Source organism: Gopherus flavomarginatus, chromosome 16 (genome assembly GCF_025201925.1).
Source record: "Gopherus flavomarginatus isolate rGopFla2 chromosome 16, rGopFla2.mat.asm, whole genome shotgun sequence".
NCBI lineage: Eukaryota > Metazoa > Chordata > Testudines > Testudinidae > Gopherus > Gopherus flavomarginatus.
The window spans coordinates 21,754,505-21,780,398 of NC_066632.1; the positions used below are offsets into that span (position 1 = coordinate 21,754,505).

Consider the following 25,894-nt stretch of genomic DNA (forward strand, 5'->3'; position numbering starts at 1 on the left):
GCCGTCAGCCTGCGGCCTGGGAACCCTGGCCTTCCCCGCTCGCTGGGGGACCGCAGTGCTGGAAAAAGCCGAGCCTCCGGCGTCAGCACAAGAGCAGCGACAACCAAAAGAGGAGGAGGCCGGGCGAGGGTTTGGCTGATGTTCCCAAGCCAAGCACGGGATGGATGAGCCGGGGAGCCGGCAGCCCACGCGGAGCCAAGCTCTGGGCGGTTCAGAATTTCCTTGGCCTTGTGCTGACTCTGGGCCCCCCCAGAACTGGGTGCCTACTCGAGCTACAGCTTCACCGCTGTGGTTGCAGGAGTCAGCTTGGATCAAAGCTAGCTGGGGAACATCTCTACACGGGCTGCAATCCTGCCACCGATCACACTGTACCCCGAGGGAGACGCCTGGACATCAGTCGGGCTGCAGGATGCAAACAGCAGCAGCATCTGCATTGCTAAATGGCGGGGAGGAGGGTATCCCCAAGAGGAGGATGTTAAGCACCACTGGGTTATCTCCTCCTTGGGAGGAAGAGAAGTGGAGACACACTCCAGCTAGCTAGTGTCCCCTGACCCCTGGGCTCTCTTGGGAGGGATGCTACAGGCAGGGCCCTGAGACTCTGACTGACATAAAGGCTGATTTTCATGCACACCCTGGTATCACTGTAAACTGGTGTTAGCAGCAGGCGAGAGGTGGAGGGTGAGATCTTCTGATCCCACCAGCTGAAGGCCCAGTGTCAGAGTGGAGCAACGCCCTAGTGTAAGGGAGACTTCGGGCCACTGTTTATTTAGCATTTGCAATAGCGGCCAAGGGTTGCTAACAGAGCCCACTGCTGAAGTTGGTTAGTGGTGTGGGCCCATCTCGACAACACGGATCGTTGTTTGATCGGCGCCGCAGCTGCAGCTTGGACTGTGTCCAAGACCCTGGGGCAGGTGGGCTGCAGAGGCCTGGCCCACTCCAGAATCGATTAAGAAGAACTCACTGGCGACGGGGCAGGTCGAAGCCGGACGGGCGAGCGGGAGGGTCTGTGACGAGGAACTGGTTGGTGGTTGGGGTTAAGCGCCAGATTTCCCGCCACCGGGACTCCGCTGCCACGTCCTGGCATGGCAGCCCCAGTGAGAGTGGGTGTCGTGATGAAAGATGTGTGGCTGGGGGGCTAAAAACCAGGTGGTTGAACTAGGGCAAGCCTGAGTTGGCAGGTACCTCCGCAAACAGCTTGCCAGCTGCCATCGGCGTCCTGCAGTAAGTGGGTCAGAACTGGAAGGCCTGGCAGACGAGTCGGGTCGGTCAGGCCTCTATGCATGGATGTCAGACAGCCACAGCAGGGCAGGATGAACCCTGGCGGCAGCGGGCACGGCCGGAGCGCCAGCACCACTCCGCCTGCAGGCAGATTCCTGAAGATCCAGCCCGTCTCCAGCAGGACTCGGTGCGCCAGTCTCCGGTCTCACACTGGAGCTTACTGGGAGCAACTCCGTTATAGGAATCACGAGGTGTAAAGCCAGCGGGAGGGAGCCCTGGGTCCGATCAGCTCTGAGCACTCCCCGGAGCCCCCTTCATTGCTGGGGGTCCCCTATGCCAGGCCCAGAGCCAGCTCCCAGCCCCAGATGGCTAAGTCTAGGGCCTGTTTGGGAGTCCCAGGGGCGGCTGATGGTGGGGGGGTGAGACACCTCTCTCAGGCAGCTGGATCCCAAACCATTCAGGGGGGTTTACACAGGAATCAGCACCAGAGAGTCATAGCCATTGGGAGAGCAGCCAATGCCAAAGAGAGAGACATGGACAGACTAGAGCCCCAGCCCTGCCCAGAGGGCACAAAACCATGGTGACAGGCTGCTCCCAAGCCTAGAGAAGCACAAACCAGTTCCCCAACCCTGGCACTGGCCCTGACCCCACTAGCCCAAACCTCCCTCCCAGACTTCCTCTCTCTCCTCTCTTCCCTCCTTGCCCCTCCACACAATCCCCCTGCCCCACCCCAGCACAGGAGCCTTCTCCTCTGCAGCCTGCCCAAATCTCTCCAATCTCGGCCCTCCTTTCGCCCTTTAACTTCCCTCCCCTTCTCCTGCTGCTCATCACCTGATGTGCAGTCAGGGTCCCTAATGGCTCCTTTGATATCTCAGCAGGGCGCCAGCAGCAGAGTTATCCCCGGCCTCCCCAGGTGCCCAGCCTCAGGGGCCGTGCCGGCAGGGCTCAGCCCTGACGAACCAGGGGGCAAAGAGCCAGCACTGGGCGCAGAGTCTCCAGGGAGATCTAGGAGAGGGGAGCAGCATCCAGTGGCAGAACTGGACAGGGACTCCAGGGATCTGGTTCTATTTTGGGATCTGCCCTAGGGCAAGTCATGGCTCCTCTCACCCGGTGCCAGCTCAGGCTGTGACCTCTCTGGAGCAGGGCCAGTCTGGGTCTGTGCAGCGCCTGGCACACTTGGGGCCCCGCACTCGGCTGGGGCCGCTAGGTGACAGTGTGACTGAGTCCCTATGTGGCAGGGGGGAGTGTGTAGGCCTGAGCGCCCTATGGGCCAGGAAGGGAAGGAGCTTCCTCCCCTGCCCCATAGGGAGCAGCTGATGGGAGTTGCTTTTCAGGAGCTTTTATCTCCAAAGTGAGTCAGTTGCCAGGCCAGCAGGCAGGGGCAGTGAGGGACCATTAGTCTCAGGGCTCATGAAGCCCTCGGCTTCTCTGCTGAGGCTGCCAAGCAGGGGCAGTGGCGGTGGATTGCCAGGAGGAGAATGTCTGGACATACCCTCCACATGTCATTGCATCCCCCTCCCGCCCCGGCCCACCACCACCATGGAATCTGGTCTGTGTGTACTGGCTTCTCCCCACTCTCTGCCTCAGTTTCCTCCTCCATCTCCCCCACCCTCCTCTTTCCCTTTAACTGCCTCTCACACACGGACTGGCCCTGTCTAACCGCTTGGGAGCAGACTGGGCTCCCCGGGGTGTGTATGTGTGTTGGAGACCTGCTTCTTATGGGGTGAATCTGCAGGCAGGAAGTGGGGAGCTAGGGGCCTACATGCACCCCCAAGCTAAGATCTTACGCTCATCAGGGTCGGGGGGCGAGGGGAGAGCTGCTGCTTGGCTGGGAGTCTCCCAAAGAACAGGAAGGTGCTGCAGGGAGCTCAGTAGCGGGTGCTCTCCCCTCTGCCAGTGCCAGCTTCTGGGCAGCACCAGGGGGTGCTGTGGGGAGCATGGGGTGCTCTCCTCTCCGAGTCCGGACTATGCCCAAGACACAATGTGGAGGCTCAGGATCATTAATGGCCGGTGGGCATCTTCTGCAAGGACAGGGCAGGAGATCCAAAGGCCCAGACCCAGTGCCAGCCTGGGTGATGCCTTCCTGCTCCATAGTAGAAAGCAGGCCTAAGTCATTGTCATCCTAGAGGAAGGATGGTGGGGTTGGGGGGACCTGTGCCCCTGCAAAGTGTCATGGAGGCTGCTTTCCCAGGTGGGGCCCCACCTGCCCCTGAATACCAGTCTGAACGGCTTCCCAGTTGCCCCAGTGCCACACAGGGAGGACTCTGCCCCTGGAGTCTTCGTCACCTCCTGCCCAAAGCTCTTGTGTATGTCGGTGTGAAGCAGCTGCTGTGCCCCATCCCAGAGGTGGTGGCATGTCAGTGGTGGGTGCAGTCCAATGGCCCCATATGCGGTCTGGAAAGCAGCTCAGAGTCGGCAGGGATTGTGCCAGGCGGGGGTTTTATCTCCACCCTCTCCCAGCTCCCTGCTTCCCATTTGCCGCTCATCTTGGGCCACTGTGCTCCCTTCTGCCACTCTGCCAGAGTGGGCACTGCCAACCCCTACTGGATCCCAGTAATGCAGGGCCACTGCCGGCCTGGAACCTCAGTGCTGTGAACTTCCCCCCAGCAGTGCCCTGTTACTCCTCACCTGGGACTCAGTGCTGTGAGCTTCTCCCCAGCAGTGTCCTGACAGTGCTCATCTGGGACTTCAGTGCTGTGAGCTTCCCCCCAGCAGTGCCCTGTTACTCCTCACCTGGGACCTCAGTGCTGTGAGCTTCTACCCAGCAATGTCCTGCCAGTGCCCACCCGAGACCTCAGTGCTGTGAACTTCCCCCCAGCAGTGCCCTGTTACTCCTCACCTGGGACCTCAGTGCTGTGAGCTTCTCCCCAGCAGTGTCCTGCCAGTGCTCACCTGGGACCTCAGTGCTGTGAGCTTCCCCCCAGCAGTTCCCATTTTTCTCAGTAGGGGTGGGCGTGGGGAGTCTCCACTGCTCCCCAGGGTGCTGCTGGGTGCTGGGTGTTTAGCACCCCGCTCAGTGAGAGGGTCTGGCTGCTATGGGCTAGCAGGGAGAGGGGCTTAGCTTGGGGGCAGCCGAGTTGGGGGTGGCGGGTTGCTGCCCCGGATCTGTGCTGCCCAGGCCAAAGGAGCTGGTCTCACTGGAATAGCAGCGGGCAGAGCGAGCGCCGCCGGGCTGCCCACGGGGCTCCCTGCCATGGCGGTTGGGAACCACAGAAATGCAGCTCCAGGGTGTGCCAGAGCCACCCCCGCCCCGCGTGGGGAAACAGCCCCCCCAGCCCCTGAATCCCCCCGCCCAACACAACACACATGACACAACTCACTGCCTGCAACCCCCGCAGCCCCTGCATCCCCCCAACACAACACACTGCCTGCAACACACACCCTGCAACATGATACAACTCACTGCCTGCAACCTCCCAGCCCCTGCATCACCCCAACACAACACATCGTCTGCATCATACATCCTGCAACAGGACACAACTCACTGCCTGCAACCCCTCCAGCCCCTGCATCCCCCCAACACAACACACTGCCTGCAACACACACCCTGCAACATGACACAACTCACTGCCTGCAACCCCCCAGCCCCTGCATCACCCCAACACAACACACTGCCTGCAACACACATCCTGCAACAGGACACAACTCACTGCCTGCAACCCCTCCAGCCCATGCATCACCCCCAACACAACACACTGCCTGCAACACACACCCTGCAACATGACACAACTCACTGCCTTCAACCCCCCAGCCCCTGATCACCCCCAACACAACACACTGCCTGCAACACACACCTGACAACACGACATAACCCACTGCCTGCAACCCCCCAGCCCCTGCATCACCCCAACACAACACACTGCTTGCAACACACACCCTGCAACACGACATAACACACTGCCTGCAACCCCCCAGCCCCTGCATCACCCCCAACACAACACATCGTCTGCATCACACATCCTGCAACACGACACAATTCACTGCCTGCAACTCCCCAGCCCCTGCATCACCCCCAACACAACACACTGCCTGCAACACACACCTACAACATGACACAACCCACTGCCTGCAACCCCCCAGCCCCTGCATCACCCCAACACAACACAACAGACACCTGTAACACAACACAACTCACTGCCTGCAACCCCCCACCCCCTGCATCACTCCCAACACAACATACTCCCTGCAGCATGACACAGCTCACAGCCTGCAACACACCCCCTGCAACATGACACAACTCACTGCCTGCAACCCCCCACTACCCTGTATCACAGACCCCCAAACAACACAACACACTGCCTGAATCCCACCCTGAAATATGACACAACTCACTGCCTGCAACAACACCCCCCCATGCAATACACTGTCTTCAAACCCTCGCCCCCACTATCCCTGTATCACAACCCCACAACATAACACAACTCACCACCTGCAACACACACATCATGACCCCTCTATCACCCCCCACAACACAACTCACTGCCTGCAACCCCCCATGACCCCTGCATCATACCCTCACAATACAACACACCCCCTGCAACACTCATGGTGTATTGACACACCCACACCCGCTACAACACACCCCACAACACAACACACCTGCAATATGCACCCCACATCCTCTGCATCACACTTCCACATCACAACACAACACCCCCTCTGCTACATCTCCACATCCCCTGCATCACACCTCTACTACAACATGCCTCCTGCAACACCTCCACATGTCACAACCCTGTATCACCCTCCCACAACACAACACTCCCTGCAGCACACTTCCCACATACATACCCAACATCCCCTACATCACACATACTCCACAACACACAACACACCATGCCCCATGTATTACACTCCACATCCCCTGCATCACACCCCCCACACACAACAGCCCCTGCAACAGACTTTCCACACACACACCACACCCCCTGCAACACCCCACTTTAGACCCCCAGCCCCTGCATCACACACTTTCCACAACATGCAACACAACATACCCCCTGCAACACGCCCACGCACACCCTCAATCTCTGCATCAAGCACACCACAGCACACAACTCCTGTAAAACACTTCCCTCCCACAACACATCATAATCCCTGCATCACCCCTCACAACACCTATTATCACACACACAAAACATCAAACCCCTGCATCACACACTCCACAACCTCCACTTCATACACACACCAAAGCACCCAACAACCCCTGCAACACACTTGCCACACAAGCACCCCACAACCTCTGCATCACACACACAACACACAGCATATCATAACCCCTGCAAACACTGCAACTCCTGCAACACACTTCCCGACCCTCTACAACTCCTGCATCATACAAACACCACAACATACCATAACCCCCATCACCTTCCCACACACCACAACCCCTGCATCACACACCACAACGCACAACACACCATAACCCCTGGATCACACACCCCTACACCTCTCCCCACATCCTCTGTGTCATACACACACAACACACAATAACCCTGGCATCATACCCCCCACAACCCCTGCATCACACAAACATACTACAACACACACATATCCCACAACACCTGCAACATACACACAGCCCCCCAGACAGACACATGATCCCACCAACAGCCCTGATGCCAATTCACTTACACAAACTCTACTAGACACGCACGTACACCCAGAGTGGCACACGGCCCCCACAATCCGTACATGTCCCCTCCCGCACAAACGCCCAATGCTGGGGTGGGGATTCTGCAAGGGGAGTGACAGAGGGGGCCGAACCCTGAGGAATACCCAGGGCCTCCGACCAGGCTGATGTAACCACTTCTGGGGCAGAACAGGGCAGTCGTCCATGGTGACGCCGAGCAATAGCTGGAAGTCAGCTAGAAGCGAAGGGGAAGCCTGTCTCCAGCTGCCACTGCCGGGACAGGGCAAGATACTTGGGGTTTATCCGCCAGTTCGTCCCAGAGCTGGGGCGAGGTTCAGGCCCGAGAACAGGGCTTGCCTCTCCTGTCCCCCTAGCCTGGGCTAGATCCACCGACAGCACAAGTTGGGCCAGTCCTGGAGGCAGCCAGCAGGCCATGCAGTAACCATGGAATGGGGGGGAGGTTTGGAGCACTCCCAAAATATCCCCTGCGCTGTGGGCTGGGAGGCCATGGATCAGGCCCGTGGGCAGCTCAGAAAAGGTGGGAGCCTCCTTAGCTTTGGCACAGGAGGTCATCTAGTCCAACCCCCTGCTCACAGCAGGACCAACCCCAACAGAGCTCACCTGTAGCCTCCGGTTTTTAACCGCCGATGTGCCTCGGACCAGGAAATCCAGACCCAGCCCCTAGAAAAGGAGGGATTGTGGTATTTCGAGCTCCCCCCACCTCTGGGGCAGCACTTTCAGACTCTGGACGAGGGGGCCTGAAAGCCACAGTGCTCTGCCCCCAATCCATCTGCCCCACAGTGACTTTCTGGGGCGGGGAAGGGGGCATCCTGATCCAGGTGTGGAGCTGATCACAGCTGAATTCCCTGAAAATTGCCCTTTCTCCTGGGTGGCTGGGCCTCTGCCCCCGCTGGCACTGCTGTCCTGTGGTGAGGTGCTAACACCTAGTGATCCATCTGGTGTATTAGTCAAGGCCCCCGTTGTGTTGGGAGCTGTACATACAGACAGGCTCTACCCTAAAGAGCTCCAGGTCTAGCTAGGGAAAGGGTGGGAGGGGAGACAGCGTGAGAGAGAGGAAAGGACCTGCCCAAAGTTACCCAGATCTGGGAATTGAGTCCAGGGGTCCTGAACTGCCCTGTTCCCTGACGGGATCGTATTTCCACTGGCACCGAAGGGCCAGGGGTTTTATCGGTGACCTGTTTGGTTCTCTCTCCTCTGCCCACCTCTGAGTCTGACCTTCTGGCTTCCCTGCTGAGTCGCCATCAGCATCGTCATCCCAGGGCTGGTGTGAGAGGCTGACAGCTCCCAGCTGCTTTCCCACATCCCTGGGGGGTTCTGTGGAACCAGGCGTTAGGAAATAGTCTTGGGACTAGTAAATTGTGAAGATTTCATTTGACACTCCCTGCCTTGGTACTGGCAGGGTGTTGCTGCAGAGATATTCACAGTGCAGGGAGGACACTGCTGGGGGGAAGCTCACAACACTGGAAAGCTGACTGGGCACTATCAGGGCATTGCTTTGGGGAAGCTTACAGTGCCAGGGTCCCAGCTGGGCATTGACAGGGCAATGCTGCAGGAAAGCTCACAGCACTGGGATCCCAGCTGTCACTGCCAGGGCACTGCTGTGAGGAAGCTCGCAACACTGGGATCCCAGCTGTCACTGCCAGGACACTGCTGAAAGGAAGCTCACAGCAGTTGGGCACTGCTGAGAGGGCACTCCCGGAGCCAATCAGAGGTGGGGCGAAATGCCAAGGGACTGACATCAGAAAAGGAAACTTGCTAACGAGGAATTAATGCCCAAGCAAGACGCAAGCTGCTGCCCTCTACTGGGGGGGATCAGACATGCCCAACTGTGTGTCAAGCCCCAGCAGGCCTGCGAATGGGGAGTCGTCTCTTGCTCTGGTTGCAGGAGGAGCTGGAGGGGCTAAGTTCTTTCCAGTGATGGTCCAGCCCAATGGCAGGGGGAGCAGCCCCGGGATGGCCACAAGGACACGGGTCTGTGTATTGCACAGAGTGGGTCCGGCGTGGGGAGCAGCAGGAAGGACTGGCCACACCCATCCATGTGTGACAGTGTCAGTTTCTGCGCGTGAGGTGCAAGGTCGGCCCCGCAGCTGGTGACAGTCTCAGGAGCTGTGTGGTCGTCAATGGATCTATTCCATTTCCACTGGCTGAGCCGCAGGCTCCCAGGGCAAATGAGTGCTCGCCCGTGTGTGTCTGTGTGCGCGCATGGTACATGTGTGTAGTGTGTGCGTGTGCATGCATGGTCTGTGCGCGCGCGTGTGTGTGCACAGTACATGTGTGTAGTGCGTGCGTGTGCATGCATGGTCTGGGCGTGTGTGTGTGTGCACAGTACATGTGTGTAGTGCGTACGTGTGCATGCATGGTCTGGGTGTGTGTGTGCGTGCACAGTACATGTGTGTAGTGCGTACGTGTGCATGCATGGTCTGTGTGTGTGTGTGTGTGTGCACAGTACATGTGTGTAGTGCGAACGTGTGCATGCATGGTCTGGGCGTGTGTGTGTGTGTGCACAGTACATGTGTGTAGTGCGTACGTGTGCATGCATGGTCTGGGTGTGTGTGTGCGTGCACAGTACATGTGTGTAGTGTGTGCGTGTGCATGCATGGTCTAGGCGTGCACACGTGTGTGCATGGTATGTGTGTGTAGTGTTTGCGTGTGCATGCATGGTCTCTGTGTGTGTGTGTGTGTGTGCACGGTACGTGTGCAATAAGGGGTGTACAGTGGCTCAAGTGGCTCCATGGAGCCAGGCCCATGCTCAGAAGGGGCCCCTGCCTGTTCTGCTTGCACTGTGCCCCGAGACCCTGCTGGCTCTCAGCCCCCTGGCCAGACCCCAGTGTACGTCTGGCTCTGGGGAGTCTCTGCTTCCTGCCACCTGTAGGGCCCCATCTGTCTCCCCAAAGCTGAGTCACCTGGGACTGGTGCAGAAGCCTGGCCAGTCTCAGACAGGTGTGTGTGTGTGGGGCGGGGGGGGGGAAGACAGTGTGGAGGGCTTGACTGGGCCCTTCTGGGCAAGCGTGTCTTGAGGGACCCTGGCCGGGGCAGGTCCTGGCCTGGCTGATCGCGCCACTCCCAAGGAGATGGAGCAATTCCCGGCCCTGGGACCAACTCTGGCTGCGCTGCCGACTCAGCCCATCAGACACAGTCACCTCCTAGCACTGCCAGTGAGTGTGGCTGGGAGGCAGGGGTTAGGGGAGTGGGTCTGTGGGCAGTATGGGGGCGGTGCTGGGCTGTGAAGGGGCGGGGAGGATCTGTGTGTATTGGGGCACTAGGGAGTGGGGGTTCTGTGGGCGGGGGTGCTGGGCAGTTGTGGTGGGGCTGTGGGCAGGGGTGGTAGTGTGCAGGGCACTGTGCATTTGTGAGTGGGTCGGGAGGGTGCTGGGCATAGTGGGTCCGGGGGGCCTCTGGCCATAGGGAGTTGGGGAATGTTGGGCGAGGGGGGCACTGTGTGGTGTGGCATGGGCCTGCCCCTGAGGAGAAGGGGCAGGCTGGCAGCACAGGGTTGGGCAGGCCACTGTGCATCTGGCAACTGCCAGTTTGTAAATAGTGCCCCCACATTGGGTGGTGCGAGGTCACCCCTGCCATGCAATGCCCCATTGCCTCTAGCTGGCTGCTCACTCCAGGGACTGACCTTCCCATGCCATGCTCCATTGCCTCCATGGGGGCCCACAAAGATGTTTGGCGCCAGGCCCGCAAAAGGTTAATCCGGCCCAGTATGTGTGTGTACTGCGTGCCGTGCATGCATGGTCTGGGCGTGAGTGTATGTGTGTGTGCACGGTACGTGTGTGTAGTGCATGTGTGTGCATGCACGGTCTGGGTGTGTGTGTGTGCATGGTACGTGTGTGCGCGTGCATGCATGGTCTGTGTATGTGTGTGTGTGTGCATGATACATGTATGTAGTGTATGCGTGTGCATGCATGGTCTGTGTGTGTGCGTGCGTGTGCGCACGGTACATGTGTGTAGTGCATGTGTGTGACTGCATGGTCTGGGTGTGTGTGTGTGTGTGCATGGTATATGTGTGTAGTGTGTGCGTGTGCATGGTACGTGTGTGTAGTGTGTGCGTGTGCAGCGTGTGTGCGTGTCTACAGGGGGAGCGGTGTGCTGTGTGCAGTGGTGCAGTGTGTGCTGTGTGTGTGTGTGGGCCCAGTGTGCGAACTGCGCGTGGTCTCACCTCCCTTCCCGCTGCCTCACCCCTCGTGAGCCAACCCAGCTGCCAGCTCACAGCCCTAGGCCGATTCCTGCCTTGAGGCCTGTCCTCAGCTCCTTCTGCTCCCCTGGCCACGGAAGCCCCTCTGCTGAGTTGCCTTCACCCCCAGCCCCCGACTGGAGCCACAGGGCCTCCGATGGTGTGGGGGGGGGAGCATTTCCCAAGTGGGGGTTGAAGATGGACGAGGGGGCTGAGGTGCTGTGGTGCAGTTGGGGAGGGAGGACTGGGTGCTGGGGATAGAGGAGGGGGTTTGGGGGGGTGGGGGTGGGATGCTGGGGTGGGGGGACAGGTACTGGGGGTAAGGGCACAGTGTTTGGGGGATTGATTCCCAGCCTGCCTCCCTCTCCGGCTACACCACGCTGAATCCAGGACCCACGGTGAAACCGATGACGCCCCAGCCGGCTGTCTGCAGGGGCCCGGCTTCTCCTCTCCCCACCCCCTAATAGCTTTGGGGGCTGGCGGATCCCCATCTGTGGCCCCCACCCTTTCACTGGCAGGGCTGGGGGGATGAGGAGACCTCAGGCCCGGCTGAGCCCCCGGCCCCGTTCAGAGCCGGCTCCTGGGGAAGTCACCCTGTGCTGGGCCTGCCCAGGGTGCCTGTGGCCTGCCCCCCGGAGCCGCGGGCCCTTGGACGCCTGGGGCCAGGCAGACGCCCGCCCCTCGCAGCCCGGGGCCCCGCGAGTGCAGCCAGACCTCCTGCGGCCTGCGCTCTGCTAGCCAAGGCTTTGATGAGGGCTCCCACCACAAGCTCAATCGCTGCCACATGACGGCTGCGACGGGCTGGGGGGGGCTGGCCCAGCCCAGCCTCTTTGAGCGGCCACGGAGCCTCCGTGAAGCCTGGGGCCGTCTCTCATGTGGCTTTCGGCAGCCTGGCCCGATGGGAGCCTGCAATTAGGGGAGCAATTCCCAGCGTGCGGTCGGGTCGGGACCGGGCAGGAGGAATGCGACGCGGAGCCATTCTGGGGGTGGGAGCAAGAGGTGTCGGCCCTTGACCGCCCCCCAACCTCCATGCCGCAAACAGAGAAACCCCCTGCTTCCCTGGGACTGTGGGGAATCCGGCTGGAGAACCCCCTGTCCCTGCCCCCATCCTGGAGTTCAGGAGGTGGCAGGCTGAAGAATGCCCCCATCCCCTCCTGCCCTGCGGGGTGAGGGGGCACCAGGCTGGAGACCCCCCCATCCCCTCCCTCTGTCCTCTAATTCTCCACTACCTCCTTCCCCCCACTCCTATCTCTCCAGCCTTTCTTTCCCCAGGCCGATTTGCATCCCCTTTCATCCCCCTTGCTGCCCAGCCTGGTCCCTGGCCCCTGGGAGCAGAAGGGCTCTTCTCTCGCTCTGCAGACTAGTTCTCACTCGGGATGGAAGCTCTGATGCTAATAGGTAGAGTGGCTGGCAGTGGGAAAAACAGGCTCAGATCGCCCGTCTTGTATGGGCCACGGCCCCCACATCCCGGCCCAGTGAGTCCCTCCAGCCTGGCATCCCCTCTCCCTTCTAATTTAGATCTGACCCATGCGACCCGAGTAGCCCCGTGCGCCTGCTTTCTTGCTGCACTGGATCAGAACCTTCTAGCCCGCTCATGGGCTGTCAGCTCAGAGGTAGTGTCTGAGAGCAGCAGATGGTGCCATTTGCTTCTCCCTGTGGTGCACCCAATAGTAAAGTCACACGCAGCCTCCTTCCTACGTGTTGGAGTCTCGGGGGAAAGGGGGTTGCTTGGCTCCGGTTTGGCGTGTGGACTGGGTCTGGGCACATGTCAGAAAACAACAGTAGAGCCAAAAAGGCCTCCTGTTCCATTGCAGAACAATCTCTCTGTGTTTGACCACTGGAGCAAGTCACTTCCCAGCCTCAGTTTACCCATCTGGAAAGTGGGGAAAATGATGCTGCCCTCCGTGGGAAAGTGCTTTGAGATCTATTGAGGAAAATGGCTAGATAAGACCAAGATATTATTAGTATTTATTATTAATTATCTACTATAACTGTGTGTCAGTTCATAGATTTATGGATTTGAAGGCCAGAAGTGACTATTAGCTCCTCTACGCAGGCCAGAAAATTTCACTCGGCTACAAGGGATCCCAATAACTTGTGTTTGAATGAAGCACCTTCCGCAAAGGCAACCAGTCTGGATTTGATGCCTCCAAGTGATGGAGGATCCACCATTTTCCTCGGGAGCTTGTTCCAAGGGTTAATCGCCCTCCCTGTTTAAAATTGGGGCCTGTTTTCTGGCTTTAGTACCTGATCTCCTGTCATTTGTCCGATTCCTTTGAATACAGACTGGGGGGATCTATGGAACTGTTCCCTGGAACCCCCAACCCCCCAATGCAAATCAAAGCTGCGTGTCCAACCTAACAAAGCTAGGACATTCCCAGCGACAGCGGTGACCCCCACCTGCCCTGGGACTGGTACTCCGATGCCCTAACCTTTTTGCTGTTAAACTGGTGCAAAGCACAGCTAAGCCTTGGGTCCCTTTTCTTAGACGTGAGTTTAATCAATGGTTAATAGATACATCATCAATCAGTTTGTTATAGGGGCCAATCTAGCCACATGCAGCACCTTCTGCAGCTGTCCTAAGAGCCACCACTGGCACATGGTCTCTCTAAGAGAGGAAGGATGGGCCAGTGGTTAGTACACTCGTGGAAGTCAAGAGACCTGACTCTGCACTGCCACAGACTTAGGCAAGTGCTTTAGGGCACAGTTTTCAAAAGTACCTAAGCAATGTAGGGGTCCAAGTCTCACCAAAGAGAACAAGTCTCTCTGGACCTCAGTTTCCCCATCTGTACAAGGGATAATAGCCGTGTCCTGCCTCCCCGAGTGTTTGGAAGGGTAAATCCATTTAGGGTTTGATGCTCTCAGATACTAATGTGATGGGGGTTACCTAGAATAGATCTAGGAATCATATATTAACCCTTTCTGAACTATTCATAAACAGCCTGGACTGCATGACTCTCTGGGCTGCAGGGGCATTCACATGTTTTCCAGGTGATCTGTCCATCAAGTGAATTGAGGTCTGAGCGTAGCAGAGGTGGGGGAGGGGAAGAAATGTTTCTTACTAACTTTGACGTAGAATTGGTTCTTTACAAAGGCAAAACTTCCAGGACCGATGCTTATGTCTGGGTTTTGTCCATTCGCAATCAAGTTTCTCTCTCTTCTGAGTTCATAAACTAAAGTCCTCTGCCACTGAGGCAGGGCTATGGCCTTCTAATGGCCTCGTGAATATGCGCGAATTGTACTGCTTTATACTGGGATAGCAAAAGAGGCACAAACTCCCTGGATACATTTATATAGCGTGAGATGGGAGAAACTATCGGGACACATGGGAGCAGGGGGGTCCGCCGGTGGAGCAGAAAAAAAAGCCGAGTGCTGCCAGCGGAGTGAAATATCGGAACAAATTGCATCCCGACCAAAGATCGGTCAGGACGTGGGACAAACACCTAAATATTGGGACGGTCCCAATTTTATCGGGACGTCTGGTCACCCTGCACTTATACAAGTATAAATGTATTTATACCAGTATAGTGATTCCCCTACAGGAAGATGACTAAGCTATATTGGTGTAAGGCGCCTTTAAATCGGTATAACTGCGTCCACATGGGGTTATACTGGCATAACTGTATTGGTAAAAAAATCCCACCCCTCACTGACATCGTTTTGCTGATAGAAACACTGTGTAGAGATTTGCCAAGTGTAGGGGAAACAGTGGAGTTTTGCTTATCTAAAGCCTGATCTAAACTCAATCTTGTTCCTAGTCAAGACGAGACCCGAGGGCTCCTCTACACACAGACACCGCCCTGGTTTAATTTAAATCGGTTTAGTTAAACTGGTGCAATTTTAGACTCGCCCACATTGGTTTCAACCTGGTGATAGTGGTTTAGCCTGGGCCTGTAATTGGTGTACTTCAGCTAAACGGATCGAAAGTCGGTTGAAAGCAGTTTAACTGTCCACACAGGTAACGCTGAAGAGGTTTCGTTATCAAACCTTTAGCTATATGGGCACCACTGGAGGGGCACGTTTACACCAGTGAAATTACAGTGGCACAGCGGTACCAATGCACCGGCGCTGCTGTAAAATCACTCGTGTAGCCGCTCTGTGCCGACGGGAGAGAGCTCTCCTCTCCACATAATAAAGCCACCTAAACCAGGGGCGGTAGGTATGTCGGCGGGAGACGCTCTCCTGCCGACGTTGGGCTGTGAGCACCAGCGCTTATGCCAGTAAAACTTACGTCGCTCAGGGGTGTGTTTTTTCACCTCCCCCGACACGGCCTAGGTCTAAGGCACTCTGAATCTGAATCAAGGGGCATGTCTACATTTGAAAGTAAATTCAGCTTAAGGTCGGGTGTGAATTTAAATCCCAATAGCTATTCAGGAATAACTCCATGTGTGGACACACTCTTGTTCCGGAATAAGAGTGTCTTGTTCCAGTGTCGTTAGTCCCTCCTGCAGGGAAATACAAAATGGTGTGAATGAAACCCAGCCTGGTGATGTCAGTGCCGGACTGCATGTAGACTAGCCCTGCTCAGAGATCAATTGCATTCCCGTTGAAAGGCAAGACGTTCGCAAATATCTTCACCAAAGCCTCGCTCGCTTTCATGGCTCCGGTGCCACCATATGAAAATCCCCAAACTCTTTCCGCACCTTGTCCTAGCGTGCTAGGATTGGACCTTTGCACCTCTGGGTAGACGCATGTAGCGTCCCTCAGATGGCAGTGTGCCCATCTAACGTGGTATCCCTCCCACCTTTGGCTGTGCTGGATCAATTTAACCCGACAGCCCCCTCTTTCAGGGTGGCTGGCCTCTTTAAATGAAGCGGGTCCAGCATCTCTGATGACCAAGCGGGTGCGCCCAGTGGGGGGACGGGATGTCACCTGACTTTGAGAGGAAAGGAAGGTGACAGCAAGGCAGTTCAGGGTGCACTGGGAAGGGAGCCTGTGTGGAAATCCTGCAGGGAGAAGGTAGGCCCGGCTGGGAGGACCGTGATAACAACTTTAAAAAACAGGGAGGTCCATCAGTGACTATTAGCCAGGATGACCAGGGATGATGTCCCTAGCCTTTGTTTGCCAGAAGCTGGGAATGGGCGCCAGGGGATGGATCACTTGATGATTCCCTATTCTGATCATTCCCTTTGGGACACCTGGCATTGGCCACTGTCGGAAGACGAGATACTGGGCTAGATGGGCCTTTGGTCTGACCCAGTAGGGCCGTTCTTATGTTCTTATGACGTTAATTTGGATTGCCTGGGGGGTGGAGCTGAGGACTGCACCAGGAGGTGTGAAGAGCCTGGGGTAGTGGAAAGGGATCGATAAACAAAACCCCAGAAACCGACCTGCATAAAACGCGGGAGGTGCCAGTGAGGTTATGATTAAGGAACCAGCAGGGGGCGTCATTCCTGACAGGGGCAGGTGATCCGTACACTGGCAGGCAGAAAGCGTACCTGGACAACTGCAGTGCCCCCAATTTTCCTGATGTATCTGAGCAGACCTGGAGATTGCCCACTGCGGTATCCCTGCCTCCCTGCAGGGATGGACCAGATCCATGCCCCTCCCCTCCTGCCGCGGGGCTCCAGGGAAGGATCCTGCAGGGTGCTGAGCAGCGCTTTGAGTCTGGCCAGGTGTGATTAGAACTGGGTCGGGGGGCTCGGTGGTAATCCCAGCTTTACAACTGATGCCAGGTGGTTGATTGCCTCTCTGTGACTCGGTTTTCCCATCCATAGCATGGGAGAAGGAGAGTGGCCTGAAGGGCGGGTGAGCTGCAGGGGTGAGTTCATGAATGTCTGTAAAGGGAGGGGACGCGGCACAGGGTGTGCGTGTCAGGAGCAGCGTTTCCAGCTGCCTGAGCCGCTCCTGACGCGGACTTTGTTCTTGTGTCACCCGCCATCCCCTTGTGTTAACGGCACCGTGACGCCACAGAGAGCAGCCACGTGATGTGGCCCATCGTAGGGGTGAGATGGTGTCACTGCGGCGTGGCCTTATTTCGCCAGAGACCATGACACCAGCTCAGGACGCAGACACTGCCCGGGTCTCTAGCCTGACACCACCCTGGACATGGGCTGGGTTGGTCTCAGGGTTAATCACCCGACTCTGCTCTTCCCCCTGTGTGGCTGGGTTCCCATGGGGGAGAATTGCTACCTCGCAGGCTGTCCGTTCTCAGCGGCACCCTCAGGACAGGGCTGGGAGATGAGTTGTCTTGTCTATCTCGCTAAGAGCGACGTTCCGACCATTCCCCCCTACCCCAACACACAATGGCTTTGCAGAGCGATTCCCCCTCCCCCCCCCCGCTCCCCACCTCCAGGCCTCCACAACCCATAAATCTCCCTGGGCTTTATTTAAATAACTGGAATGTGAGGCTCTTTGTTCAGAAAATAGCTCTGCGGAGCTGCCCGGGTGCAGATAATGAGCCGGGAAGCTATATCGGTCGGTTACATTAGCGTAACTTTCCATATTTATATTCCAAACCTAATTATGGTTTGTGTGCTCACTTGAAATGATGATTCATCTAAACCAAGCCCGGGCCACAGAGTGGTGGCAGGGCTAGCGTGGTGGGGGCCGGCCCAGCTGCTCGACTGAAACAGCAACGTGCCCCTGGTAAGCCGGCCCAGCCCTCTGCTCCCTGCTGCGCAGGCTCCTAGCAGTTCGGGGAACTGATGGAAGGCTCCTGTCGGCTTTGGTGGGCATTGAGTCAGGCCCAGAGGTAGGGTGACCAGACAGGAAGTGTGAAAAATCAGGACAGGGGCTGGGGGCTAATAGAAGTCTATATAAGAAAAAGCCCCAAAAATCAGGACTGTCCCTATAAAATCGGGACATCTGGTCACCCTACCCAGAGGTACCAGGGTGATTGGAACATTGTAAATGGAGGGAGAGATATTCACTAGAGAGAGAGATAGAGGGTGTATATGGACATAGCTAGAGGACGTGCATGGGGATAGATAGATAGATAGATAGATAGATAGATAGATAGATGGAGGGACATAGAGGATGTAGAGAGAGAGAGAGAGAGAACATGTACGAAGACAGATAAATAGAACAGCAGGCCCATTTCTGTTCTGATCTCTGAGCTCAGCATAAACTTCAATCTTCAGAGACGCCCGCAGCTCCTCTCCCGCAGTTGAGGTCCCTGCTGAAAATTAGGGTTCCACTTTCAAAATGCTCCGTGCCCAGAACCTCGCAGTTGCTCTCAGTGGCCTGGGGATTCTCCATTGCTCTCAGCTGGGGGGAGATTCTCCTATTCCCACTGGCTGTTGAGCTCCGTTGCCGACCCACCAGCGTGCCCAGCACTCTCCAGGACAGTGCCGTTGGAGCAGGGGCAACAGGCAGGGCTGCCCCAGCACAGGGGCCTCCTGCCTCACGCTTGGGCTCGCTGCTGGGGAGCGAGCCCAGCTTGCAGGGGCAGAAATAGCCCTGTGAGGCCTCTCCCTTGGCTGGCTGGGTTCGCATGGCACGACCAGGAGGGCTTTGCCTGTTCCACGTGGTAACCGCACAGCTTGAAAAACAAGACAGGGCTGGAGAGGTGCCGTGCCCTGCACTTTTAGCCAAAGGCCTGGGGTAATGAGGTAATTAGACAGTAGGTCAGAGGGGAGCAGGGGTGGCTTGGCCTTCCTTGCCAGGGAGGCTGCCTCCAAAGCAAAGTCTGCCAGGATTCAGTGGGCACTAGCCCAGCTACCAATGGGCAGGCTGAATAGCCTGGCAGGAGGATCGGTGAGCCAAGAAACCCCAAAGCCAGCCTCCCATAGGCCTGTATTGGTGCCTGCAGCTAAGAAGGAGCATGGCAGCACCCAGCTTCTGGTAGTGCCCATAAGCTGCAAGTGAAGGGTGCCCGACAGATGGCAGCACCCACGAGCCTGGCTTGTGGCAGGTGTGTGCATGTGTGCCGGCCTGGCTGGCTGGCTGGCTGGCAAGCATCCCTGCGCACGGCAGCATGTTCACATGTTGCTGTACATGCCTGCGCTTTCGGCCACGCGTCTCTGTGCATGTCGGTACCCGGCTGCCTCTCCATGGAGGCCAAGACTCTCAGTTACCTGGGCCTTCCGCCTGGGATTGCTGTGGAGTTCTGCCGAGCTTCCCCAGTCCGGGGGTGCCTGAGTGGGAGGTGGGAAGTTTTCTGATAGAAAACCAATGCGACCCAAAGGGCAGGGCACTAGATGAGACTCAGAACACCTGCGTTCTGTGCCTGGCTCTGCCACTGAACTGCCGGCTGACCTTGGGCAAGTTTTCCTCTGTTTCTGCTCCCACCCTTTGTCTGTTTGGACTGTGAGCTCTTGGGGGCAGGGACTATGTGTTTGTGCAGCACCTGGCACAATGGGGCTCCGATCTCAGCTGGGGCAGGACCTGTCTCTCACTGTGTCTGTGCAGCGCCTGGCACAACGGGGCCCCAATCTCAGCTGGGGCAGGGCCTGTCTCTCACTGTCTGTGCAGCGCCTGGCATAACGGGGCCCCAATCTCAGCTGGGCCAGGGCCTGTCTCTCACTGTGTCTGTGCAGCGCCTGGCACAACAGGGCCCCGATCTCAGCTGGGGCAGAGCCTGTCTCTCACTGTATCTGTGCAGCGCCTGGCACAACGGGGCCCCGATCTCAGCTGAGGCAGGGACCATCTCTCACTGTGTCTATGCAATGCCTGGCACCACGGGGCCCTGATCTCAGCTGGGGCAGGGACTGTCTCTCACTGTGTGTCTGTGCAGCACGTGGCGTGATGAGGACTCAAAGAGTCACTCTGCTATTCATATCCCCCTGCTCTCTCCTCCTGTGCTCCCTAGGGCCCTGCTGTTACCTCCCCTAATCCCAAGCCCACTGTCTCAGGCTCGGAACTGCAACCTTCTGCCTCCTTTGCCTGGAGGCTGCAGCAGGAGTTGGGGATTCCCAGGGCCCAATCCGTTATCTGCCCTGCAAAGGGATGTCTCTGTGCTGGGCATGTTGGTACCAATGTAGCCCCCACAGCACGGATGCTCTGTCCTGGCGCCACATGAAGCTTTCAGCTTACCCCAGTGAACCGTGAGTTCCACTGGTGCATCGGCTTCAAAATCCCATTCGTTCCCCACCCAGGTGACTGCAGGCCCCTCGCTCAGCAGGGCCCGGGACCCCAGCTGAGTCAGTTTCACATTCAGTCTCTCCAGCTGCTGATCTGAATCTCTCCAGAAGACATGATCCCTGCCCCACCATCCCGTCCCCCGCCCCGCTAGGAGCAGGTTCCCAAAGGAGCTGATGCACTTTCCCTCCACGTTGAATGTGGCAACCAGGATCTTCATTGCGAATAATCCCGGCTGGCGTGGGCTGCCACAGGTAGCAGTTGTGATTCGCTGGTCGAGTCACATGGTATTGGCTCTTGTACCTACCACACAGCTGGACCCACCGAGAACACCCCCAATTCCATGTAGGAAATTCCAGTATAGGGTGACAGGCCAGTGCCCCCAGTTGTCCCCTTACCCCATTTCTCACCCACGCCTGCCTGGCCCATCCAGCTGTTGTGCCTGGTCTTTTAGACTGTACGTCCCTTTAGGGCATGCACTGTATGTCTGTACAGCACCTAGCGTGGTATTAGCAATAAAAATGGTACTTTGCCCCTCTCAACCAATTATTGCAAGAACTCATTGAGGCAGCGTGGTCCACTGGGTAGAGCAGCCTCCTAGCACTAAGGAGATGCGTGTGCTATCCCTGGCTCTGCCACCGACCTGCTGGGTGACCTTGGGCAAGTCCCTGAGCTGCTGTGCCTCAGTTTCCCCTCTCACTCTTTGTTTATTTAGCCTGTCTCTCACTCTGGGTCTGTGCAGCGCCTCGTGCCCTAATCTCGCTTGGGGCTTCTATGCAGTACAAATCATTGTAATTTACTAGATAAATCCCGCACACCCCTAGGACGCTGGGATCTGATTCTTTGCCTCTTTGCCCCACAAACATAACTCCCTGTTGCAAAGAACATGGGTGCGTTGTAGCGCTTGTGTCTTCGCCTCTGAGTGCCCAGCCACTAGGGGGCAACAGTCCTGCATACAAAGAAGCTCCTGGGGCCTGTTCAGAGCAGGGGGGCCCTGTATCTCAGGGAGGCACTGGTGGTATTCCAGGGAGGAGTCTCGGGGGAAGGTGACGTCTCTGCTGCTCACATTTTTAGCATTTGCATGGATGAAGGAAAGAAAAAAAAACCCAAAAAACTAGGACAGCTAAAAAAAAATATTGCTGTCTCTATCTCCTAATTAGAGAGCGGAAGGGAGGCAGCTGGGCCAGAGGTTTTAGAACAGGAGCTGAGCCAAGGCTGGCTAAAGTATCCTTGAATGGGTCAGAGAGTGCATAGGCCAGCAGAAAGGCAGTGTGGGCTAGTGGTGAGGGCGCTGGCTCGTGCTTTGAGAGAGGCAGGTTCTGTTCCTATCTTCACTGCTGGCCTTGCACACAATGGTTTAGAGTAGGGACTGTCCTTCTTCATGTGTATGTACAGCACCTAGCGCAGTGGGGCCCTGATGCACCTGGGGAAAGGGGAGCGCAAGAGAGCTGGACCTGCATTGCTGTGGGCAATCAAAAGGGCCAGAGGTGGCTTTTAGATTCCGGCTCAGCCTTAGGGGGTCGTAATAAAGACTATTCCTTATAGCGCTTTTTCATCAATAAATCTCAAAGTGCTTTGTGAGCTTGTAATGCATTTATTCTCACCACACCCCTTAGAGATGAGGAAGCTTCATTATACCCATTTTACAGGAACTCAGACACAGAGAGGGCAAGTGGCTTGCCCCAAGGAAGCCCATGGGAGAGCAGAGAATTGAATGTGGTTCTCCCACGGCCTATGCTAGTGCCCCAAATCACTGGGCTATCCTTCCCCTCTGGTCTGGGTCCCATCCCCAAAGGGTAGCGAGAGCCTTGGCTTTTATTTCAGATCGAGGTGAAAGGGCTTGAGGAGAGAGCATGGTGTGTGCATCTCCTCTGGGATAGGTGGCTTCCCCCTGCAGGCCGGCAGGGCTCTTGGAAATGGAAAGGCACAGGGCTCAGAGAAACCAGAAGGGATCACAGTCCTGGCATGACAGGGTGAATGTTTCTGGGCAGGCTGGGAGGGGCTGGGGGCTCTGGAAAGATTTGCCAGTGAAAAGAGAGATGGGGGGCCGAGATATGAGGGTGATGGGCATGTCCTTTCAGGAGTGACCAGGTGGTGCCGTCACACAAATCCTTTTTCTTAGCAGCGTTCAATCTTGGAAGAAATACTGTCATTGTTTGTGATGCAGTTTCTTTATGAGGTGCCCTAGCAAGTAGCAGGAGAGTTTACTCCCTGCCTTAGTGTGGCAACCTGCCTGGAAGTCGGAGGGAGGAGCCCAGGTTGCAGGAGGGAAGGGTTTAGAGGCGGCACCCGGAAGCCAATCTGTATGTACATGGATGGAATGCACCCTCTGTACATTGCTCTGTTAATAAAGAGCTGGTTTGGTTTTAGAAACACAGAGCCCTCTCCTGTTTTGATGCAGCACATGGTGCATGAAACGAGAGCCAATTTGGGGGGCTGAGATGCTCGCTAGGACCCGGACACGGGTATTTGGGCAGAGATGCCTGGCAGAAGGGGGTTGCCTGCCTGCCATTTGTAACCACCTCTGCTCCAGGACTGGTGGAGAGAGTATCAATAAACCAGTTACAGTAGGAAAACATCCAGACTCTGTGCCGCTTTCTCCTCCAGCGGGCAGCAGATCTGCAGGACACCAGCATCGGCAGAGCAGGCCCTAGATACACCACCCGGCACAGCAGCCCAGATGAGATTTTAGATTAAAAGGATCAATATAGCCGAGGCCTCTAAAATAGCAAGGCTATTTTACATCCCAGCCACACCCCCTCCTGCCTCTGGGGTGCCTGTAGGGGAACCCCTCTGCACCCTGATATTCCCTGGGAGGGGGCCCTTTACGCTGGCTGCATATCCATGAATCCTTCCCCCCAGGGTGAAGGGAGGGTGGCTCACACATTCCCCCCCCCCCCCCCCAGCATGCTTGTGGTGTCCCCTCCACTGCTCGCCGCTGAGCTGTCTGGAGCCCCGTGGCAGCTGGCACAGGGCGAGACGGGCTCCGGGAGGAGCTAGCGAGAGCCGCAGTGCCGCACCCACACACCCATTAAGGGAGGGTTATTTCAGTCCCTCTGACCACAAAGGAAGCATCCGGGGCCGAGGCTTGAGACGGGTGGTGGGGGGAGGAGGAGAGAGAGCAACAAGCAGGGTCTGTGAGAGAAAGGAAGGAAGGAAGAAAGGGAGGAAAAAGATCAAGCTGGATTCTCCCAGGATCTTCCCCCCTTGACAGTCCATTTTCTGGGCGCAATATACTAGGCATTGGGCAGGCAACCAGCCAAGCTCCTGGCAACAGAGATTAAAACAAGGCCCCAGTGCGTCCAGCTGCAGAGCCAGCAGCCCCCGGCAGGGTTCCTGGGGGGCAGCGGGGTAGTCACAGTGGTGTTTGCCACCCAGCATGCCCCCCGCCCTGGGGCAGCCTTGTGCTGTGCCTCCCGCAGAGGGGAGCTGCTCCCCTGGGTCCTTGCTGCACAGATCTGACCCTGGGAGTGGGTCCGGGGGAGGGAACCAGGCCGTCTCTCTGTAGGGCCTTGTGCTGGGCAATGCATCCAGTTAGGAAAGGTGTTAACTAGCCCCCACCTTAAACACGCCTCTGCTCCAAGCAGGGCCTGGACCAGTCGGGGTTAACACGCTGCCTAGGGGCAGATCCAGGTTAACCTGGCAGTGGGGGGAGGGGGTTACCTTCCCCAAGGGAAGAGAAAGGGGAACAGAGAGGGTTAATGTCGGGGGCTCTGTGCTGGGCGAGGGGCCCTGGGGAGCAGAGTGGGTTAGTCTGAGTCATGGTGGTTGGCGAACTATTAATAACAGGGGAAAGTTTAGCAGGAAAAGCTTTCGGAAGCTGACACGGGGGACGGGGGATGGGCGGGGGAGGGATGGAGGATACAGGATAAGGATGGGGGGTGCTGTTAATCCCCATTGTGGGGGCAGGGGGACTGAGGAGCGGGGGCTGGCTCAGGCTACATTGCCTCTGCATGTCCTTCCTGGAATTGGATGCTGACAGCAGTTCAGGCCGTGGGGGCCTGATCCCAGCGGGGTTTGGGCTAGGGATGGCGCCCCTGTAATGGGCGGGGGGGGGGGGGAGGCCGGTGCCTGGAGCAGGGGGAGGGGGAGAGGGGGAATGCAGGGAATCGCTGCCATCACCATTTCTGGCTTGTGGTTTAGCGGGTGATGAGTCAAAAGGATCCCTGGGAGAGGTGGCTTTCCTGTGCAACATGGCTCCCTCCTCCCACGCTGGAGAGCCAGGGGGAGCCGCTGGAGCAGAGCAGACAGTGTCCCCCCCCACCCCCCCTGCCATCATGGTCTGTTTACAGAGAAAGAGGGAAGGGCATTGAGGGGTATAGTTCAGGACACTGCTGTGGGGAAGCTCGCAGAGTGGAGTCCTGCCAGGGCACTGCTGCAAGGACGCTCGCAGCGCTGCAGTCCTGCCAGGGCACTGCTGCAGGGAAGCTCACAGTGCTGCCATCCTGCTAGGGCACTGCTGCAGGGAAGCTCACTCCGATGGAGTCTGAAATGGCATTGGCAGGGCACAAACGTCTCTGCCGTAGCAGAGATAATGAGGTGAAGCGTCTCCTCCATGCTGCAAGGAAACACACTCGTTAGCAGAGAGGATGGGAAACAGTTCCCCCATCCTGTGAAAACCTGGGAGATTTCAAACCTTGTTCCTGTTCCGCATCTGGAGGGACAAACCAGAGAAAGAGAGAGACAGTGAGAGACCCCCGAATGGCCATCGGGCCTGGGGGAGACCCAGTTCAAGACTCTCCAAGTTGGGCCAAGCTGGGCTACCCTGGCTGAGCAGTCCCTTCTGATCCCTGGGACCACATGACGGCTCTGAGAATAAAGTGGGACTTTGCTGCAAGAAAAGACATGCAGCCCAAGCCCCCTCTAACACACACATCAGACCCTCCCCCCGCCCCAGATCCTGCAGCTCCTACAAACCTTCCAGACCGCCACGGATCCTGCATCCCCCTACAAACCTTCCAGCCCCCACAGATCCTGCAGTGCCCTACAAATCCGCCAGTCCCACAGATCCTGCAGCCCCTATAAACCTTCCAGAACCCCACAGATCCTGCATCGCCCTACAAACCTTCCAGCCCACCACAGGTACTACAGCCACTACAAACCCTCCAGCCCCCACAGATCCTGCAGCTCCTACAAACCTTCCAGACCCCCACGGATCCTGCATCCCCCTACAAACCTTCCAGCCCCCACAGATCCTGCAGTGCCCTACAAATCCTCAAGCCCGCTTCCATATCCTGCAGGCTGTACAAACCCTCCACTCCAGCCCCACCCACAGATCCTGCAGCCCCTGCAAACCCTCCAGCCCCACAGATCCTGCAACCCCTACAAGCCCTCCAGCCCCTCACAGATCCTGCAGCCCCTACATCCCTTCACTTCAGCCCCACCACACGGATCCTGCAGGCCCTACAAACCCTACAGCCCCCCACAGATCCTGCAGCCCCCTGCATGCCCTGGAGCCCCGCCCCCTCAGATCAAGCAGCTCCCAACAAACCCTGCAGCCCCCACAGACCCTGCACAGCTCCCCTCCACAGATCCTGCAGCCCCCTTTCAACCCCACAGCCCCTGCCAACCCTGATCAACACCTTCCTCCACCACAGAACTTGCAGCCCCCCACAGGCAACCCCCACCCCCCAGCACTGGATTCTTCATTGCACTTTCTGTTTTCCTTTTCCGTTTTTCTCTCCATGCTGTAACCTCCTCTGGTCCCCAGGCGAGATGTTCCCTGTCAGACCCATCACGTCTTCAATGCTTCCCGCCCAGCCCCACTACGCTAAACTCACAGTGATTGTCCAACCAGTCGTTCCCCCCCGCCCCCCGCGCAGAGC

The 25,894-nt window shown here is 57.3% G+C and overlaps 2 protein-coding genes across 2 annotated transcripts in view; one reads left to right on the plus strand and one right to left on the minus strand.

The window, feature by feature from the left end:
* Positions 1–25,894, minus strand: part of PRR13 (proline rich 13) — a 326,900-nt gene that overhangs the window by 96,148 nt on the left and 204,858 nt on the right. The gene's annotated exons all lie outside the window — the stretch shown is intronic.
* The window catches only part of AAAS (aladin WD repeat nucleoporin), an 82,442-nt gene continuing 80,685 nt past the window's right edge, over positions 24,138–25,894 (plus strand). The window contains exon 1 of the mRNA XM_050925864.1: positions 24,138–24,142. The gene's annotated coding sequence lies outside the window, so the exon portion shown is untranslated. The remainder of the gene's footprint in view (positions 24,143–25,894) is intronic.